The sequence below is a fragment of the Oreochromis aureus genome, linkage group 5 (genome assembly GCF_013358895.1).
Source record: "Oreochromis aureus strain Israel breed Guangdong linkage group 5, ZZ_aureus, whole genome shotgun sequence".
Taxonomy (NCBI): domain Eukaryota; kingdom Metazoa; phylum Chordata; class Actinopteri; order Cichliformes; family Cichlidae; genus Oreochromis; species Oreochromis aureus.
This window is the reverse complement of record NC_052946.1, coordinates 39,648,423-39,665,076: the sequence shown is the minus strand read 5'-3', so window position 1 is coordinate 39,665,076 and position 16,654 is coordinate 39,648,423. Positions and strand designations below refer to the sequence as shown.

At 41.9% G+C, this 16,654-nt stretch overlaps 1 pseudogene; it reads left to right on the top strand.

The window, feature by feature from the left end:
• LOC116317057 overlaps nt 1–16,654 on the top strand; it is a 243,643-nt pseudogene that overhangs the window by 124,937 nt on the left and 102,052 nt on the right.

Sequence of the window (16,654 nt, the reverse complement as noted above, 5' to 3'; positions counted from 1 at the left end):
CTCTGAATCTCAGGGGTTAGTTCCTCTTCTACCCTGTTCTCTCTGTCCAGAGATTCACTAAGTTGTTCTAAGGCGCTGGGACAGTATCTAATTGCAGCAAACCTGGTGGCAATGGAGTCTAACTCAGCTTGAGAGGGACTATACTTAACTGAGGGAATGCCTGTGTATTATAGAGCTCCTGTTTTGTTCATAATTGAGGATTTCACTCACTTGGTTTAACCCTCAGGCATATGCTGATTTGGCAGAGGTGCCTCATGTGCCACGTGTAAAATTGATCGCCAATCGCTTCTGGACAAAATACAGTTCCGTTTGCTAACGGAGGACAGAAGCCCTGGTGCCCGCTGCGGTCACAAATACCGACTTGCCTATGCTGTGTTGTCATGCTACCTCCCTGGAGGAGAAGGCGTCGGGGTAGGCGCAGTGGTCGGCTCATTAAACTCAACCTGTCCTTGGTGCATTGTCCCACAACCGTCCGAGGAATACATCGATTATTTCCTGGAGCTTTCAGTGATTTCTGGACCCTGTGGATTACTGTCTCATCCCCGTGGTCGGCCTGGATGACGCTCCTTCGTGACCCCTGTCCTCCTCGGCTCAATGTGCGCCAGGCGAACCTCTGCGATCTCAGGCCGCTGTGTCGGGCTCCCTATGCAGCTGAGCCTCATACCTCTGCCCCAGCTCCTGTCAGGATTGGCCTGGTAAACGCCAGATCGCTGGTGAACAAAGGAGGAGTTATTCACCTCCTGGAACCTGCACTTTATGTACGTCACTGAGATTTGGCTTAACACGTGAGTGCAGTATTTTATCCGAACTTTTACCAGCGGGTTGTTCCTATTTTAACACACCGAGGACATCAGGGAGAGGAAGAGGTACGGCGGGTGATTTTTTTAAAAGGAAATCACAGTTTAAATGTAAACTGTGATTTTTAGAGCCTTCATCTTCAAGCTTTGAGCTCACGTGTTTTGAAGTTAATCGCTCTAACTCAGTGCGCTTTGCTGTTATTTATCGTCCCCCTAAATACAATAAGAACTTCATAAATTACTTTTCAGAATTTCGAGCTGGGACTTTGCCCAGCTACGATCATGTTCTTATTGTGGGAGGTTCCATGTCTGCTGTCCAGACAAACCTCCGGTGAAGGCGTTTTTAAGCCTGACTCTTTTAATCTGGTCCAGTCCATACCCGGTCCCACACACGAACACGGAAACACACTAGACTTGGTCTTGTCACACAGTCTACCTGTGTCAGACGTGGAAATATCTGATGCTGTGTTTTCACGCAACCACCGCACCTGTTTGCCGCTGTCGGATCATTAACCCTTCCACTGCTGTCCAGTTCTCCTTTGCTTTTAGCCAGCTGTCTGTCCCCACTGAAATCACTCCCTTGGACACAGAGGACCTCAACTCCTGGTTTGAATCTTCTTGCCTTACTATTCTGGACTCTGTGGCACCATTAAAAACCAGGCAGCCCAAGGCTAAAACCGAGCCTTGGTTTAATAACACCACTTGGGCTGTGAGGAGGAAGTGTCATAGAGCTGAATGCAGATGGAAGAGGTACAAACTGCGGGTCTCTTTTCAAATCTTAAGGACTGCTGGCACCTCTATCAGGACATGGTCGAAGAGGCTAAAAGAAAATACTTCTCCAAGATAATTTCCTCCAACAGTCAAAATCCATGTGTGTTATTTAACTTAATAAAACATTAATATCTGGTGTAGTCCCTGCTAATTTTAAGCATGCAGTAGTACAACCCCTGCATAAGAAACCCGCCCTGGACCACGCTGTATTGGCTAACTACAGGCTTATCTCCAAGCTGTCTTTTATGTCTCAAATCTTAGAGAAAATTGTATATTCCCAATTGATGGATTTTTTAAATGAGAATGGTATCTTAGAGGTCTTCCAATCAGGCTTTAAAAACCTTCACAGCACCGAGTCAGCACTCATTAAAGGTTTTTAATGATATCCTCCTTTCCTGTGATTCTGGTAATCATGCTGTTCTTGTCCTCCTTGACCTAACACCTGCTTTTGACACTGTAGACCACAACATTTTACTGTGTGGCTTACACCATCTTCCAGACATTTTCGCGTGGTACTGCTTTGAATTGGTTTAGCTCTTATCTTTCTGACAGAACTTTTAGTGTCCCTTTGATGAGTCCTTTCACGCTCCTCTTCAGTTTGGGGTCCCAAGCACGCAATTTTGATAAACTGCTTTTTCATTATATTTACAGCCGTTGGGAATATCTGATGCTGTGTCATGAACGCAATCACCGCACCTGTTTCACTTTACTGACTCGTGAATCATGATTCACAACTGCTGACTCACTGACTCATCCTGTTGCTGTTAGCAAAGCTTCACTGTAGAAATATATCTGAAATAATTCAAATTGAAGAAGAAAACACAACATCCAGTATCTGAACAAAACATTTCTATTCTGAACTGGAAGAAAAAACCTGGTAGAAGCTCACATCAAGACAATAGCTCCTTGGTTTACAGTAACAATGCTCTGCTAACATGCTAACAGCACATTTGAACTCACCCCTCCATTCCTGAATGCAGATCGAAGAGGGAACAAATCACTCATGACTCACTAACCCCCTCCCTCCTGTGCTGACTGTAGCTGGCACCTCACTCAGGACTCACTAACCCACTCCCTCCTGTGCTGAAAAGAAAATACTTCTCCAAGATAATCACTCCAGGACTCACTAACCCCTCCCTCCTGTGCTGAATCATAAAACATTAATCACTCATGACTCGCTCACCCCCTCCCTCCTGTGCTTTCATAGAGCGAGTAGTACTCGCTAACCCCCTCCTGTGCAGAATCATAGAGCTGAACACATCACTCACTCACTCACTCACCCCTCCCTCCTGGCTCGCAGCTACTTCTTCTTCTTCTTGGTTCAAATCAATGTTAATTGCCCCCTGGCTCACAGCTCAGTGGACATTTAGATGAGAAAATATATATTTGACACATCATGCTGTACTAATAAAATAAAAATAAACAAAAGCTTTTGTTCCCTTTAGAAATTCTTTTGCTCTTTTTGCTATATAAAATAGTTGTTTTCTTTTACAATCATTCATCTTAGCAGTAGGATTTACATTAAAAGAAAACAAATTAAGTTTGATCTTTCTGTACATTTTTTTGCACTTCTAGGTCAACTGACTCAGCGACTCAAATGACTCAAAAACCAGTTTCACTTTGGTGAGTGACTCATTAAAACTCAATTCAGTAAAAAGAATCAAATTTACCATCACTACTTGGGAACCATCCTTAGAAGGCATGGAATATCCTTCCACTGTTATGCTGACGACTGTCAGATTTATCTGCCTCTGAAGCAGAAAGATGCCTTCTCTATTAAATCTTTTCTAGCATGTCTAGAAGACATTAAATCTCGGATGTCCCGCAACTTTTTAAGATGTAATTCAAGCAAAACTGAGGTGATTGTGTTTGGTCCTAGCGGACTTTGCGATCCCTCCGCTATTGATTTGGATCCCTGGCAGAGTATTTTAATTCTGTTGTTACTAACTTGGGTTTTAAGCTGGACAGTGATTTTAAATTGGACACTCAAATTAGGGCTACTGTCAAGTCCAGTTTTTATCATTTAAGACTTTAATTTTATTTTGATCTTTTGATCTTTGCGTTGTTTAGTGTACACTGAGGGCCGTGGGAGCATTGCGATTTCAGACTCCTGTGTATGATCTGTACACCTGTTTTTGACAATAAAGCTGACTTTGACTTTGACAGTTTACCTTATTTCATATGTTAGCTTGTGCTTTTTGCAGCACATTGTGTTTCCACCTGTGAATGAAGTGTGCTTTGTTGGTACAGGCAATATAAGTGGATTCTCTGTGCTTTAACAAGATTAGTGTTTGGATTTCTGCTTCACTGAACTGTCAGTTCACTTTAATTCATTAGTGTAGAAACCTGACCCACGTAACTCCACACAGTCGCCCAAGTTCCTCTGGTGACAAAGCAGGCCAAGCTTTTATTGTCTCTCTCTCACTTTTACTCGTCTTAACAATTTCACATTTAAAGGCTTTGTACTGTGGACATGCTGCTTTGTGTGTCCTTAAATCTGCTCCAGTTATGGACATCTGATGCTTGTCCAAACCCAGCAGCTGTGAATTAAATGTGTGTGTGTCTGTTTTCTATTGCAGGCCACATGAGACTGTGGTGCCTCTGGAAGACCCCATTGTCACTGAGGTCACGTCAACACTGCAGGAATGGGCCTTACTGTGGAAGCAGCTCTATGTGGTAAGCAGCACGGCGCATCCGTGTGCATCGTGTCGCTTTGTTGTCAGGAACAAAGGGAATGCAACAGACCGAGTCCGCCAAAGCCCGACATCTTTAGAAAGAATCCAGTTACTGGTTAATCTCGGCAAACATCATTATTATCACATTTATTCCGAAGCTGTCCCAGAATCTAAAAGTGCTGCAGTTGTTTTTGTTTTGGTGAAGAACTATTCTTGGAGGTTACTTAGCCTAAAACAAACCCAGCCTACGGTGTGGGGAGGCCTTTAGCAGCAGTTGGTGCTTAATAAATCTCTGTTTTGAAGAAAGAAATACAATCAGACTCAAGTAGCTGATCAACCAATCAGTGAACGCTGCACAGCTGCAAATCTTAAAAACATCTGTTCTTCATTTTTCCCACACCTAGTACAGTTTTTCTTGTTTTGTGGGTTTATAACCAACTAAATAAATGAGAGACTCAGGTAAAACTTTAAATAGGTTAACTTTACTTTAGCTGGTTTTGTAACAAGAGTTCATCCCAGTTCACACAAAATCTCCAACTCAAATCTTTTCTCAGCCAGATTCTCTGTGTAAATCAGTGAAAGTGAATATTTTCTGGGTGAATTCAGTGGACCAGCTGTGAAAAAACAAACTCCTGCTGCTGGGATCAATAGAAAAAATAATGCGCAATAAAATAAATAAAACATGTTCATCTGAGAATAACAAATAATAATTACTACTTCTTATTGCACGGCTGTGTGAGAACAAAGAAATGGAGGATACTGATTTTGACCTTTATTAAAATAAAAATATTCAGAACCAATCAGATTTCTGAATTGCACCAAAGACCTCTGAATGGGAACACTGACTTGTGTCCAGCCTCGGCCTGTGCTGCCCACAGATTCATGTATTTTTAAGGTGCGATGTTCCTGAGATGTGCCTGGCTCTGAAAGCACACTGAAGGCTTTCTGTACAAAAGTGCAAAGGCTGCAAGCAGTAACTGTGAGCTCGCTGTCACTCATATCTGCATTACTGTCAGCCAGTCAGATTTTTCACTCAGTCCACCCTCTCTGTCCAGCCATCAGTTCGTAGCCTTTTTTCGTACTTTTAGGCCATCTGTCTTCTCGCCACTTCCTGTCGCAATATGTGATCGAAAATCCATCTGTCCCTAAACGGATAGAGGGGAAAGTACTCCGTGCATTAGGCCTGGTTGTAATCTAAAACTGTCGCTGTGCTCCGTCTCCTGTCTCTGTTCCGATGGTTATTTTCATCACTCATCTTCCTCATGTCCTGCCAGCCCCGTCGCTCTGTGCTTTTATTCTGATTTAACAGACTTTTGTCTTTGCTCCCTGCCAGAGTTGAAGAGATGAAAGACAAAATTGTCATTGTCGGGTTCTGCGTGACAGACTTTCTATTTCCATCCTGACAGAGCTGACATTACCGTGTGTTTTGTCACTGACAAAGTGAATGTCCTCTTAAAGCAGCTGAAAATCCAGCAACAAGGAATGCTCGTGTGTTGTGGACGGATGGAGAGATATAGAAGTAGATTAGAGAGAATGACTGTCTTTCATGGTTGCAACACTGTCTGCTTATAGATAAGCACACATGCAGATAAGAAATAATAAGCCCGTAAACAGAAAAGGATGTGGAGAGGAGACAGAGAGAGGGATGAAGATTGAAGGATGCCGAGGTCTAAAACGATGAAGCTGGTGCTGAGCATCAGCGCACTGCGGAGCACGATAACAGCACAGAGACGATTCTCTGGTTTGTTAGAAGGGAAAGATTTTTGGTATGGGTTCATAAAAAATTGCCACGATAAGTTAAATTGAAATTACTATTATAATGTAAATGCCAAAAAACATGACTTGCAGAAAAGAGTGCGCTCTACATGCAGACAGTACGCACAGATGGGCCATAATCTGAGCGACTTTTGGCACCTTTCCCTCAGTTAGGGCACTGACAAGTGTTGTGTGGACCAGACAATCTGGACTTTAGATGGTTGCTCTGCAAACTCAGATGTGCCCTAAAGGCCACAACACACCTGATATTTGGACCTGTGGCTGAGCTGAGGTACACATATTTGACTTGAGTCAAGGCAAAATGTGGTCCATGGAAACCAAATTACACCAAAACAATGATTTAGAGCTGGGTATGTGTAGAGCCCGGATAAACGTGCATGCACAAGCGATAAGTATCCCCCTTACATGTTGTGTCATCCTGCTTTGATGGACCTCAGATATGTTTTATTACAGGGACAAATGTTGAAAGAGGAAATAAAAAATTTGAAGATGCTGTAAAATCATATTCATTATTAACTAGCAGCATTTTTCCTGTTAGTGGTTATTGTTGTTGGTGGGAATATGAAAAACACGTTTTTCCTAAATTGTTCACTTCACCCAGCCTCTAGTTCTCATTTCAGTGGTGGTAAATAATATTGTTTGTCAAGAGTGCACGACACATTGCATTAGTGAGGCAGGACTGTTGATCAAAACTCATTCTTTGATAATGTGTCAGGTTTTCTGTTGAGAATGCTAACAAATCAGAGAGTGGAAAACAGTGAGTTATTTCATGAACCAATGCAAAAGCATGAAATAACACAAAGACAACCATGATGTGAGGAAGTCTGTATCATCAGTAGTGAGGATCTGTGAGTGGATAAGTGCTGCGCTCCAGAACATCGGAGCCGGAGTTTTATAGGGAAAAAACTAAACCAGGTGCTTCCCATTGTCCTGATGGTGTGCATCATCCACCTTCTGAAGTAGAGAGGAATAAAGACAAGTAAGGAGAGCAACCAGACCATCACAGTGGAAAAAATCCAAGTGCAAAACACAAACGGGCTGCGAGCCAGGGTCTCCTGTCTGCTAAGCTCCCTCCTACCTCCTAAAGCGGACTGTGCAGCTCTGCAAAGCTGTTATCTCTCAGCAGCCAGAATCGCTGCGGACGCACCGACACCGATAGACACCTTGCACTTAACGGTGAAATACAGGTGGCGTCTGCCAGAATGGCATTATGTGACGCCCGGGGAATGTGCAAATTTGCCAAAATGCTGCATGGAAGCAAAATGCTGACACACTGATGTCAGAGCCCACTTTAAACATTTTCATATTAATTTAACGTTTTTCTAGAACTTGTACACAAATGTAATAATTGGCAGTGAGTCATAGAAACCTGTGTGACTCCCAGTTCACATATTTGTGTGTATACTTGTTTTTTTCCCTCCCTCCCTCTCTCACACCCACACACACACACACACACACACACACACACACACACACACACACACACACACACACACACACACACACACACACACACACATCGACATGCTGAAGTCTCAGTAAGTGGACATTTGGTGGGTCTGCAGTCTGACACACACAGAGGCCAAGGTGTAGCAGGACTGCATTCTGTCATTGTGGTTACATCTTCGTCATTCAGCCTCTTTCCTCTGTGAACACACACCATCTCCTGTGCCCTCTCTCTCTCTAGTGTATCTCTCCAATTGCCCTTTGCACACAGCCACAGGCAGTTTACACATTGGTGGCGAAAGTGTGTGTGTGAAAGACAAACCCTAAGACAGTGTGTTAGAGACTGAATAAATAAAAAATATGAGAAAGAAAGAGATGGCTGGGAGGGCAGAAGGGAAAAGGAGAAAGCAGGTGAGATTGAATAAGAGATAAGAGATTGCAGCAGAGTGAAGAGAAACACTGGGTTGGCTTCAGTGCTGTGTGGTACTAAATGCATATCAGAGTGGCAGATTACTTGGATGCTCTGAGAATCAAGAAACATGGAAACACAATAACCAGTAATTAAACAATCAAACAGTGTTAGTGTTTACTTGATGAAAGATTCAAATTCTTTGCCCTGATGTGATCTTTGGCTGCTTTCTTTATTTTGAGTGTCAGATTGCTGTGTGGATTGGGTGTGGTTGTGTAAACTGGTACCGTCACTTCAGTGTTCCTCAGTTTCTCAGTCAGATCCATCTGTTATCATCACATCTGGTTATCACTTCTTTTTTTTGCCTTCTCCAGTTTCCTTGAACAAGTCGAGGCCCAAAGACCTCCAGAAGGTCTGGAGAGCTGTTGCTCAAGATACTCTGGCTCCTCAGAAGCTAATTAGAAGTCAATGAGGGGTGACTCAAGACTTTTGCACAGTATTGTGGCTGCCTTACGTTTATCACTGGGACTAAACCCAAAGTACTCCCAAGTCACACTTTGGTGCTGTTTCACAGCTCACTGAGCTCACTGCTCGAGACTGCCCTCTGCTGGTAGTTTTGTGCAGAACAATAAAACATTGGTTTAATAGATAGAGGAGCATGTGGTCGCTCTTTTTGATGATATTAGAATCCACACCAATCGGATTCTAAATATCCTGGTATCCTCTAATGCAACAGATACTTTGCATACAGTTGCATAATGTTTTTACTTAATTATTATATAATTGGAGATTAGAGATTAGATAAAACTTTATTAATCCCTCGGGTGGGTTCCTCCAGGAAATTCTTTTTCCAGTAGCACAGCACCGACAGAAGTTGCAAAAGAATATAAACAGAAACAGAAATATATCATATATACACATGTATAAATACAGAGTATATAATGGCGATAAATAGGATAATAGGAATAACCAGGGAATTGCACAGATTAGTTGTTCCCCCCTCCTTTGTCCCCCTGTTTCCCCTCCCTCTCCCCTCCAGCGAGGGGTTAAACAGTTTGATGGCGTGTGGGACAAAGAAGTTTTTAAGTCTGTTGGTCCTTGACTTTGGGAGAAGTAACCTGAACAGACTCCTCTGGTTGTTTATGGCCGTGTGCAGAGGATGCCCAGCATTGTCCATAATGTCCAACAGTTACTTTAATGTCCTCTTGTCTGCCACTGTCACCAGTGTCCAGCTTCATCCCAACCACAGAGCCGGCCTTCCTGATTAGTTTTTCCAGTCTGGATGAGTCCTTCTTTGCTGTGCTGCTCCCCCAGCACACCACAGCATAGAACAGTACTCCAGCTACCACCGACTGGTAAAACATCCTCAGGAGCTTCCTGCAGATGTTAAATACAGTCTGCTTTGGGCTTTTTTTATACAGGTGCTACATGTTGCAGGACCAGTCCAATTTAAAGTTAATTTATTTTTGCTGGAATGAAAATAATAGAAGAGGGCAGAGAAGATGTGGAGGATGAGTGGACTTCTCCCTTCTTATGCTACAGAGTTTTGTCTCCTACATTCTGATGTAGGATTGAAGTTGTAGCTCTCTCTCTCTCTCTGTGTGTGTGTGTGTGTGTGTGTGTGTGTGTGTGTGTGTGTGTGTGTGTGTGTAGAATTGATTTGTGAACAAGGAGGGGAGGGAGTGGTGACAACCAAACAATGATGGAAGGATGTGAAAACAGGGATAAACACAGAGGGACACATTTCTTTGCTGTGAAATGTGTAGACAAGTGTGTGTGTGTGTGTGTGTGTGTGTGTGTGTGTGTGTGTGAGGAACAAGAAAATAAAATAGAAGCAGCAACAGGACTGGCAGGCAGTGGGTGGGGAATCTGTCCTTGTCCACTTCTTTCTGCTTTGCATTGAAATGAAATTTTTGTTTCTGCAACAGAAGAAAGTCAAAAGAAGAAAGACGCACACTGGAGAGTTCATAGCTGCAAGGCACAGCGTGCATTCATCATGACAAGATGAAAAATCATTCAAGTTCATCATCCAGTTTGTGAAGTTTACTGGCTGTCAATGGTTTAACATTTTTATATCAACATGCAGACGTGATTCAGCCTTTGGCGAGATCTTCTGCGCTTAAAATGTCGTAATTTTACACTCGCAGATGTTGTGTTTTATGTCTGAGTGGAGAAACTAGTTCTTTCATTTTTTTAATAAAAGAAAGTGACAGCATACAAAAAGAAACATCAACAACAACCCAGAGAAGAAGTGCTGCAGTCCCACCCACAGCTGTACCACACAAGCTCAAGCAATAATCAAAGAATCCTCTCAGATGGTCACCTGAAAGTAAAAGATGATCACCTCGCTGTTAAACAAACTCAAGGTTGCAGCACATTCACACACTCGTTTACCTTTTATGAAGCCCAGGCATGAAGAGATGTTGTAGATTTTTAAACATCAAGAATAAACATGTTACACTGAAATTACAAATCTGCACAAAACCTTTTAGAGCTCAGCTAAACACACATTTACCCTTAATCATGGAATAACATGGACATGTCTACGTATGCATATGCTTAAATTTGCCCCCTGGACAGGGGTGGGATGTGATGATCCTCAAGTGGCCTGGTAGTTTGAGTGTTCTGCGTAGTATCTGGACTTTGCTATACTGGACAGAGACCCGATGTTGAGCTTCGAATCTGCGGGAGCAACTTTTCCAGTTTCAGGGTTAAAGATCTGGACTTTTCCTTCCACATCTGCTCCAGTTGTTCCTTCAGCATCCAATACTTCTCTAATTTCTTGCACTCCTTCTTCCTGATGTTGCTCTCAGCTGGGATTGGCACATCTGTCATATCTTCTGTTCCAACTATGGCTGGTTAGCCAGCAGCTGCTTGACTGTCTGGAATTTGAGGTCCTGCAGGACTTCAGCCCTGTTGTTCTCAAAGACCTTTGGTACTGGTTGTCCCATCAGAACTTTATACCCTGTCCCAGCTTTAATCTTACATCCTGCTACTACGCATGTGTTGGATAGTCTGCAGGGTATCTATGCACAGTCTGCGACTTGGGTTCTGTCTGCTGTGGATCTGGTGCTTGGTGCCATGGCTCCAGGGTTGTCTTCCACAGTTGTGTTTAAAAGTCCCACTGAGTTCCTGATCCTTATTAGTGGCAAGTGCCAAGCACTCCAGTGTCCATGTGTAGAGCATTGAGTCATAGGCTTTCTTGTAGTCAATCCAGATGGTCAAAAAGATGAAGTTAGCTGTGTATTTATTCCTCCATTTGTAAAATGTTTTTGTTGATGTGCTGGTTCTTTCACATTATAGCTCATGAGCACGTAGACACATCCAGATAATAAAAACCTACAGGCCTGTGTTTGTAGGAGGAAAATTTAATTGCCAAGAGTGGCTGAAAGTAGTTTCTATACTGCACATAGTTACTGTATAAAGTCTGAGGCTTTGTAAAAAATGAGTTTCCTGTGTGTATCTTGAGAGATTTTAGAAAAAATAAATGTGATCCTATAAAATAATTTCATCACATTATGAAAGTGGCGAGAGAAACAATGGGAGAAAGATGCAGCGCATGAAGGCAGTAACAGACACGTGATTTAACTTAGAGGAAGAAATAATTTAAGAGAGTCGTGCAGAAAGACTAACTGAATCTCATTTCTTCTGTCGAAGCTTTTAAACAATATCGTCACAGAATGAGAAACCGGAGAAACTGAATACAAAGAGGAAGAAAGACCAAAAGTTTAATTGGTGGCTGTAAGACTGCAGAGGAGGAATGACTGAAACAAGAAAAGAATTGAGATCCTTCAGTGCTTCACAGCTCCCATTAAAAAACATGAGTGAAAATCAATCAAAAGAAAATAGATAGTTTTCTATGCTCTTTGCCATGTGGTGTTCAAAGGGGGAAAATACACTAAGCCTTAAACCCACACTCAGATACTGATGATTAAAAGAAATGAAAGATGCTCTTTGTTGATTGCTTATTCGCTGCTTTAATGGGGACTGCCTTCGCTGTGATGCTGGGAGATAATTGGTGTAGTGGAAAGGGCTGTTTAAGGATAAAGCTTTGTAGTGTGACACAAAATGATGGTAACTTCAAACTCTCTGTGTTGCTTTCTGTCTGGTGTGTGTGTGTTTGGCTGTGATGATTGTTACTGGATAGACACTGAGTGAATATTTAAGCCTATACTGGCAGCTGGGAGCACCAGCAGGAGTCCATATTTGTGTTTGGTTACACTGCAAAGCTAAGATTTGATGACTGTCTTAAATGATGACTCTAAGGTGTTACTGTTTTTACATTTTTATTACATTTTCATCTCCAGTTTTTATCCTTGAACTCTCCTGGAGTAGCTTTGTTCACTTACTGTTCAAAATATGCTGTGTTCGTCTTAAGCTGGGCTTTTGTACAGCCTCAGGCTTCATTCATGTCTAAAAATAACTTTTAGCTTCTTTCCTTTGAAGAACACCTCATTTATAAGCCAGCTTTCTTCTGATTGGCTGCCCCTCGTGGGGCTTCTGTATGCCTAGGATGATCTACTGGGTATATCTGCTCCCACTGACATAAAGCAGAGCCAAGTGGTGAAAAAGCTGTCTGCACCCGAGTGTTTAGAGCAGCGTTCAGCCTGTGCTTGATTACCTGCACTGGCTCTGACCTCATTTTTGGAGGCTTTGGTCATGTTAAACATACGTGATATGAGAACAGTGCATATATGATCAAGTGTAATAGGTCTCCTTTAATGTCAGCTCAGGTTATTAGTTCATACTTACATTGTTATTTAAATGTTTGTGTTGGCTTTTTTTGAGAATGGCAGTTGGTATACACACATGTATTCATATCTTGTAGGGACATAAAACACATCCACACATGTGCAATAGCAGTGACACTAAGTGCAATGCTCTTTTTCTGACAATGCTGTATTTTACTCAGTTGTATATAGTATTTGTATTCTATTTTTATTCTATTGTATATAGTATTTTATTTTATTCTATTCTATTGTCCACAGTTGTGTACAATAGAATACAACTATATCCTATTCCAGGGTTTTTCTAATTTTTGCTATGTAACTTTGCACGTCCACTTCTGCTGTAACAAAACAAATTTCCTACGTGTGGGACTAATAAAGCTTATCTTATCTTATCTTATCTTATCTTATCTTATCTTATCATAAATGAATGCCTAACTCTAACCATAACCCAACTGTAACTCTGACACTAAAACCACATTTTAAGTCTCAAAAATTCCTTCAAACTTGTGGGGACGAGGATTTTGGTCCCCATAAGTATAGTAAACTTCAAATTTTTGTCCCCACAAAGATATTAATACACACACACACACACACACACACACACACACACACACACACACACACACACACACACACACACACACACACACACACACACACACACACACACACATTGTGTAGGTAACAAAGTCTCCAGCCTTTATAAAATCATATACAAAAACAGCATATCCAAACTCCTGGTGGAACTTTATGGGCGACTCATCCACCTTACCTCTCCTCTCCTTGTCTTTTGAAACTCTTTTTTTTCTTGGGCTTGCTAAACATAATTTTTAATGCTGATATGCTGACAAACTGCTCTCTGAGACACTCGCTGAAAAGCAAGCTGTTATAAATTGTTGGTATCAACAGGTTCACTGGCATTTTCCATAAATGACAGGGAGCAAGGTCAAGAAGTACAAGCAGTATATTTCCCAATATAACTTCTATCCCACCGATTAATAATAGCTAGAAAAAACAAAAAAACATGAATTATTTGAAAAAAATTTGTATTATTTTATTTAATAAGCATTTGCAACTAAAACATGTCATATTCACATATTCGGTTCATAAGGAAACTGTATATTTCAGAGCTTTGGTTCACAGGACAGCACCTTACCTTAAACAATCTGTCCCACTTTACTTTATCAGAGCAAACATGCTGTGTAATGTGATCTCCTCGTACTTTTGGGACCTGCAGTCAACAGGTAGGACTTTACTCCTATAACAATCCCACAGTGATGAGTACTCTTCACTACAAGTGATGACATAAAATAAGTACAATTAGAGTGATTCTGAGCACAGCTGTAGCCTCATAGTACTGAACACGGCACACTGTCTCTGTGCTGTTCCAGGCTTTGTGCTGTAACCTTTTTCTTTTATGTTTTTCATATATTTGTCTGTGTTGAGTCTGACATGGCTTCATGTCACTAACAGAAATCGGCACGTTAAAGGACTTGTGTCACTCATAGCAAGAAATAAGCACTTTCCAGAAAATACTTATAAACATTAATATAATATATGGATAAAGCCCTGGGCCACTTAGGCTACCATGCATGAAATACCCCAATTGTATGCTGTTGGTATGTCGTGATACGGTGGATGTCTCTCAACTTTGGAGAAAATGCCACGAAGCTCTCGGTGTATAGTTTCTGTGCCAGAGATGCACCTCAGCACATAGTGACCCTGCTGCTACTTTGTGGATGAGTTGCTGTGGTTCTTAAATGCTTCCACTTTTAAGAACCAAATTTTCCTGTTGTACGAAATCATACATGACACCAAACTCAGTTACCACTCTAGGAAAACAAATACAAATAAGAATGAAATATTAGACACTCTGTATGAAAAAGTCAAATCGGGCCTATCAGTAAAGAGGCTCGTATTCAAAGATTGGGCTTCGGCCTGCAGTGAAGGAGAGAGAGCATTTCACAATAAGGCTGCACTCATTCAATTTTCATTGGATCTGAAAAGTGACAAAGGAGATGTAAGAGATTTAGTGAAATAGCATGTCATTTATTCAAACTACACAGACCCAAAGGATCACTCTAATGGATAAATTTACATCAAGATTTTAATACCAGCCAAACTTTGACCTGCTTATCCTTTGAAATCAGTCAGATCTACATTCAAGAGTTTTTCAGAGATCTCTTTAACGCTGCAGTGATGCACAAAACGGCACAGTTCTTGTCACATGTAAACAAATATATATCTAAAAGTAAGAAACATTGGGAGACTTCATGTTGATGTATTACATTAATCCAGATATCTGTCTGCATCCATGGATTATATTCATGCATGTAAGCAGACTTGGACTGGTCATGCTGAAGGTGCAAATACAAAAGGAGGGTCGTCCTTGGTGGATACAAAGCCAAGTTAAGCTAGAAGCACCTCCAAAATAAAATATCACACTTTAATGTTCAGTTAAATCATTGAGACACGGTAAGAGTTCAGTAAAGGCTGTGGCTTGGGTTTAAATATTCCCTTCACAAAATTAACCCTGCACACTGAAGTGTGTACTTACTCAGTGTGTGTACATGTGATGCCACATGGACTTTTACAAGTGTCCATATGTGACGAGCTGGCAGTAACAGACTTGCCTCATTTAGCCAAAACGTGGTGCGTCAGAGCCGCGATGCCAGAGGACACCTCGAGTGTATCTGTGTGTGTCAGTGGCTTTGATACGCTGGGGATGGGCCAGGTTGGTTTTCTGTATCGATTTCTTGCATGAAGTTGTTTTTGTAGTTGTTTTAATACACAGTTACTCTGTAAGTTCAGTCTTGCATGAAGGGATGGTGGCTGCTGTATGCTTTAGTGGATTCCTAATGGGTTTATCGGGGGGACTTTATGTGCAGTGTACGATGCTGTCCCGTCTGATCTGTCGTCTCCCCTGCAGGTCTGTATTGTCATTTTCTTCAACAGTTTGATTGACAGCTTTCAGTAGTGAGCTAACAGCATGGTATAAAAATGCCACCTCTGGTCTTGGTCTTTGACACATCTTCCCATGTCTGTCTGTCACACTGTATATCTGTTATATGTGTGACTGGACGTGGGGACAGGAGGCTGAGGATTGGAGGTGCAGGGAGCGCAGCCATTACTAATGCAGCCTTCCTGACCCTGCAAAAAACCCCAAAGAACACGTACAAAGGGACGTTTGCACACATCCTCCCATCATCAATCTAATTATAAAGCTGCAGTGAAGCAGACAGCCGAGCACATGGCTCATCAAACTGTCAGTTGTTGTGGAGTAGTTAATGACAGCTGGCACGTTGTCATTGTGCTGCAGGTAACAACAGATTAAAGAAGAAACGGTGACTGAGGGTGAACCACAGTTATGCTGCTAGAGCAGAAAAATAAACTGTATAAATGTCTACTTTATTATTCTTTACGTAACAATAGGAAAGTTTTGTTGCTAACAAGCATTTAGTTAACCTGGGATAATCTGGACCCATCTTATCTTAAAAACCACATATTACCGTATCATAGATTAAAGAGCACTTGAACTCTCTGCACTGCAGGCCTACTTGTTGTTCGTAACTAGATGTAATAGTTGTTTTCCTAAGTATTTAAAGTAGAATGGGAGGCAGAGCCTTCAGTTTTCAGGCCCCTCTTCTGTGGAACCAGCTTCCAGTTTGGATTCAGGAGACAGACACTATCTCTACTTTCAAGATTAGGCTTCAAACTTTCCTTTTCACAAAGCTTATAGTTAGGGCTGGACCAGGTGACCCTGAATCCTCCCTTAGTTATGGTGCTTTAGGCTCAGGCTGCTGGAGGAGTTCCTGTGATACACTGAGCAGTTCTTTTCCACTCACCTCTTTTTGCTCCCAGGTGGGCAGTGGGTACATGTACCACTGTCGTGTCTGCCTATTCTCTCCTTTTTCTTTCCCTGCCTGACTTTGCTTCTGCTGTTTAAAGGGAGTTTTTCCTTCCAACCACCACTTAGTGCTGCCTCACAGGGGGCCAGCTGATTGTATGGGCTCCCCTCTGATACTGTTGGGCCTTTACCTTGTTTTTTCA